The 5,899-nt window shown below is 50.7% G+C and overlaps 1 pseudogene; it reads left to right on the top strand.

Annotated features, from left to right (window-relative positions):
• Positions 1-1,340: 1,340 nt before the first annotated feature.
• LOC119280766 lies at positions 1,341-2,967 on the top strand (annotated as a pseudogene).
• The last annotated feature ends 2,932 nt before the right edge of the window (positions 2,968-5,899 follow it).

Below are 5,899 nucleotides of genomic sequence, written 5' to 3'. Positions count from 1 at the left end.
AAGTCAAACCCTCCCTCAAGGTAATCTTGTCCGATCCCCTTGTTTTGATCCAAGTAATGTTATCATTTTGCTCATTTGTTGCTAGTTTGGGGAAACCCTAGTTTTGTTTGGATCTAGAGATTTGCATGGAGATGTGAGATGTTTGTTTGCCAATTTCCTATTATTAGGCTTTGTTAGTATGTTAGGGTTATTCTTATGGGTTTTCTTATGTTGATGCTAGGGTTAGGTTTAGGGCTAGGGTTATGGTTAGGGTTAGGGTTAGGGTTGTTGTTTTATATATATTTTAGGATTTGTATTCCTTGTTAATCCTTGGATTAGTACTCATGGAAGCAATGTTACGTTGTATTGTTTGAATGCTTATAGGGATGGGAAGAACATGTGTGTTTGTTCATCATGGGGCAAAGACGCCTTCTTGAAAGGCAATATTGAACCGGACCCGGATGAGCTTGACATGGTGTTTGATAGTAGTCCTAGCTATGCGGAGCTGTTGCAACAAGTGAGGAAAGATTTGAATTGGATGGACCCTAGTGATATCGTTGAGTTGGAGAGAAGGCATAATGTAGGTTTTGGAATGCACATCTGTTGGTAGACAATGCGTGTCAACTCGGAGCAACGTTGGGTTGCATACAAGGAAACGATGGCCGAATCACTAGACAAGGCTCTTGAGTTATTTGCAACGAAGAAGGTTGATTCAAGGTTGCATTTGGATAGAAAGAAGAGGATCGTAGGAGAGTACCTTCTAGGATGGATTGGTGACGAAATCCACGGACCAAATCGTCGGATCTGAAGGATTTGGGACAGGGGATTGAGAGGGGGAGTGGAGAGGGCCGCCGCCGCGGCTTCTTCTGTTCTTCTGTAACCGCTGCAATGGGGTGGGTGGGGGAGAAGAGGGCCGCCGCGGCTGGATCTAAGTCACAGTGCAGCGCCCGACGGCTAGGCGCTGCACATTACATGTGTGGCGCCTAACTCCGAGGCGCTGCACTGCTGGGTGCGGGGCCCATGGCTGCCACGGTGGACTGGCGTGCAACGCCCCCGTGCTATGCGTTGCACCGTAGGGTGTGGCGCCTGCATGGCGGGCGCTACACAAAAAGGTCAGGGACGTGAAATAGTTTCACGAGTAGTTCACTCTGTGAATTGATTTCGTCCCGAGGTCAAAATTGTCAAATTTGCCGCATATGTTCTTCTCTCCTTGAGCATAGTAGCTAGAGTAGCGGTAATTGTCTGAGCTACTGTTTGCTGCGTCCCTGCACTTGGTTCGGCGTGACTCTCTCATTGCCGACCATGGCTACTGTTTGCTGATACTCTGCACTTGCTTAGGTGTCTCACTGGCACTGCCGACCATGGACAACTCTTCAGATGCTCACAGGAACGCTGCCCACTGGCACTGCTCCATCTTCGTATACTCCGGGGTTGTTTGGTTTGAGACTAAGTTTGCCTAAGGTTGCACTGCTTTTCTTTTCTCTTGTAGTCCATACGTACGTGATGATACGTGTGTGCTACAAAATATGTATACCTTTTCTTCTTGCTGACCAGGACTTCTTGGGTTTGTACGTGCAGCCGTCACAGGTGCGCGGCGTGGTACCGTGAGTTCAACCGGATGGAGCACCTGGTGGAGCACATGCGGTCGTCGCACCACTTCCACCACGAGCCCCGCTGCGGCGTCTACGGCAAGCACTGCCTCTCCCTCGACGCCCTCCGCGACCACCTCGGCTTCGGCGCCTCCCTGCCCTCCAAGCCCGCCTGTGCCAACGCCTTCCAACCCCACGGCTGCCTGCTCTGCCTCGCCGTCTTCCCCACCTCCCCCGCCCTCCGCGCCCACTGCGCCGCATGCAAGCTCTCCCGCGCTCCGATCGTCTCTTTCGTGCATAGCCTCACCCGAAGCATGTCGAGGGAGGGCATGCCAGACGGCGGGGCCGCGATGGCGCTGCCACCAGGAGGCACCAGGGAATGCCACGTGCCAGAGGTATGCCGACGGCTCGACCATCGGCATACCTCTGCCACGTGGCTTCCCGTGAATCGTCAGCGCTTTTTACGGCGCCGTCTGTTGCCGTAAGGCAAAAAACACTGCCGACGGCTAAGCTATGCCGACGGCTGGCGCCCGGCCGTCGGCATAGGCCCCTATGCCGAGGGCTATACTACACCGACGGCCTGACAAGACTACGTTGACGTGATCTACGCCGACGGGCCTATGCCGACAGCAGCCGTAGGCATAGATTTATGCCGACAGCAGAGGACCTATGCCGACGGCCCTGGGCCGTAGGCATAGGCTGCGAGTCCGGTAGTGCTGGGGTGCAAGATGGTCGGCGGCGGTAGCGACGGCACGCTCGATGTGTGCGCGCGCGTCTGCGTCGTCGACGAGCACGAGGCCATCCTCTCCGAGAGCTTCATGAAGCCCCTCATCCAGTGACGCACTACCGGTACGGGACCACCGGCATCCGGCCCGAGCACCTTCGCGACGCGCCCACGATGAAGTAGGCGATGCGGCGGGTGCAGGACACCCTCCTCAACGGCGAGCAGTCCTACTCCTACTCCTACTCCTCCCGCGGCGCCGCCCGGCTCCTCGTCGGCCACGGGCTGGAGCACGACCTCGACGCGTTGGGCATGGACTACCAGGCGCACCTCAGGCGGGACACGGCCGTGTGCCGGCCGCTGATGAAGACCAGCGCTAGGCTCATGAGCAATTCGCTCCGGTATCTCACGCGGAGCTGCCTGGGCTATGATATACAGACGGGTGGCCACCATCATCCCTACGACGACTGCGTGGCCGCCATGCGCCTATACAAGAGGATGCGCGCCATGAGTCACCTGCACCTTTACGGTCGGCCCAAAGACGACGATGATGAGTCCACGGTCAAGGCCTTCCCGGCGTGGAGGCAGCGAGAGCTGGAGCGCATGTCGCCGGAGGAGCTCCTGGCGATGTCCAAGCCCGACTACCGATGTTGGTGCCTCGACGACCGGCGATGCTGACGTACAACAGCCTGCTCCGGTGCTCCCTACGGAATTTGAGTCTTGGTTGGCGCTTTTTATTTGGTGGTGATGATGAAAAAATAAAGAGAAAATAAAATGACGCGTGCGTCCCATGGATAGTTGTCGTACCTTACAATCGACGTGGTGGTCGAATAATCACAGTTTTGCTTTGTTTTTTTTGCGATCGAAAGAGTGTTTTATTCCATATACATAGGGTTACAATCAAGAGGCACCAACTCCTCAATACAAGGTGGGCTCCTCCCAGCCATACAGCAGTAGTAGACTCTGTATGACTATACACTGCCAACCGATGTGCTATCATATTCTGCTCACGCTTGATTTTTGATGGAACAAACTCTCGAGCCTCCGTATGACGCCTAATCTCTGCTACCAAATGACCATAAGCAAACCTGGACAAGCTATCCCCGGTCATTGCAGCTAGTGCCATAGATGAATCTGACTGAACAACAATTGGCAGGGAGCAATGCTGCAAGGCCAAGGCCATACCCTGCATTAGTGCATGTAGTTCCGCTTCCAGCGCATCGTTACATTTGAAGATGCACATGTACGCCGCAAAGATCACACTTCCCTCATGATGCCACAGTACCATACCCGCTGCCGCCGAACCATCCTCTTGCATAAAAGCCCCATCCACCGAGAGAGCATCCCGGTCCATCGGCGGTTTCTTCCCGAAGCCATTGGCATCTTCCCTTTCAGAATATTTTCCGTGGAGAATCTGCAATAAAGGTTCAAAGAGTTCATATAGATTTGAAGGTAGTCCGACGTTGCCGTTACAGGAGGAACCTCCTTTCCATGTGTTATGTCCGAGCGTAGAGACCAGATCCTCCATATCAACATAATCATGCAATCCCGCATGTGATCATCGCAATTAGCAAGGACATTTAAGAGCCACTCTTTTCCTGTATCAAGAAGAATTTCTTGGCTTGGGAGTCGCCAAACTGATCTCATCTAAGCCCAAATCGTCCTCGCATGCTCACAGGATACAAGTGCATGAAAGCTAGTCTCCTTCTCCCGGCCGCACACCGGACAGCCATCTCTAGTAGAGATGTGTCGGTATTTCTTACACTCATTTGTAGCGAGAGCTCCTGAGACAGCTTTCCACGCCATGATTTTCATCTCTCAAGGGTACTTGAGAGCTCCATATCCGTTGCCAAATGGGCCTCCAACCTGAAGAATTGCTACTAGATGAGCTGATACGTGTTGAGAGCTAGACATCCGTAGCTAGGTGATATGCGCTACGAATAGTGAACTGTCCAGACCGCTCCGGAAACCAAGCAACAAAGTCCTGCCCATTCCTTGGAGATGTGCGGATCTTCAATATCTCCCTAACATCCATGTCCGAAAAATGCTCCCGAAGCCGTTCCTCATTCCATGCATCATGCTCGTTCAAAAAATCAACCACCCAATTGTAACGACAATTCCTCCCAGGAGTGATCGGTCTAAGGTTGTGTCCACGAGGGATCCAAGCATCCCTCCAAGTATTTATCATTGTACCATTGCCAACTCGCTATATAATGCCTTTCTTCACCAGCTCAAGCCCATGAACAATACCTTTCCACACCGCCGAAGAGTTTGATGAAAACACAGTGTCAAGCAAATTTCCCCTCGGATAATATTTAGCCTTCAATAACCTTGCACATAAGCTAGCTGGGCTATCCAGTAGGCGCCAGGCTTGCTTGGCCAGCAGAGCCTGATTAAAAGCCATCATGTCACGGAATCCCATGCCCCCTCATGGCCTTGGGCAGCATAATCCTCTCCCAGCTTAGCCATGTCATCTTCCTCTTACCGTTTTCCACCCCCCCCCCCACCACCAATACTGCCTCATCATCTTGGTTAGGTCATCACACACTGAGGCAGGTAGTTTAAACACACTCATGACATAGGTGGGTATCGCATGTGCCACTGCCTTGATAAGAATCTCTTTGTTTCCAACCGAAATGTATTGTTCACCCCAATCAATAAGTCTTTCCCTCATTCTATCTTGCAGCGTCTCAAATTGCCCCCTATGGATTCTTCCTTTAGGAACTGGTAGGCCAAGATATTTTGGTTCAAACACCTGTTGCGTTACCTCCAACAAATTCTTGATCTCATCCGCAACTGATCCTTTGCAATTGTCAGAAAAAAGGATGGAACACTTCTCGGGGTTTATGAGCTGACCCGTCGTCGAGGAATAAGTATTCAACAAACATTTAACAACATTCGCCTGTTGGCCTGAAGCTTCAAAAAACAGCATGGTATCTACTAGGAAAAGGCCTACTAGTGGCGCACCAGTTTTGCCTACTAATGGCGCACTACTGGTGCGCCACTAGTACCACGGCACTAGTATTAAATACTAATGGCGCACCTAGGAGTGCGCCATTAGTATATCACATGGTGTGCCATTACTATCTGAATTAGTAATGGCACACCACATAGGGAGTGCGCCATTAGTATTTTTTTTAGAAAAAAAATTTCAAAAAAAAAATTCAATTTTTTTTCGCTTTTTTCTTAATCTCGGGTCACTATGGCTTAATCTCGGGTCAATATGCTTAATCTCAAGTCAAATCGCACTAAGTGGTCAAACTTCCCAAAAGTTCACCCATCCTCACACTACTCCAGCCCGAGCACGCTTAACTTCGCAGTTCTATCCAACCCCAGCATCAGCTCACTTTACAAGCACATGTTAATATATCTATCATATCAATCCTATTAAACCTTGTTGATGTCTAGGACTTTGTTCATGTTCATGACTATGATGAAATTTTGAAAAATATTTCAAACTTACCGGTCATATTACGTATCATTTTTAGAAAAACAAAATTCAAAACCATTTTTTTCCGTTACTAGTGGCGCACCTAGCAAACGGTGTGCCACTAGTAAGTTTGAAATTTTTTGAATTTTTTTGCCTCCAGATCTTAAAAGCCCCGTAAAT

This window comes from Triticum dicoccoides, chromosome 3B (assembly GCF_002162155.2).
Source record: "Triticum dicoccoides isolate Atlit2015 ecotype Zavitan chromosome 3B, WEW_v2.0, whole genome shotgun sequence".
NCBI lineage: Eukaryota > Viridiplantae > Streptophyta > Magnoliopsida > Poales > Poaceae > Triticum > Triticum dicoccoides.
This window is presented reverse-complemented; position numbering and strand designations above follow the sequence as displayed.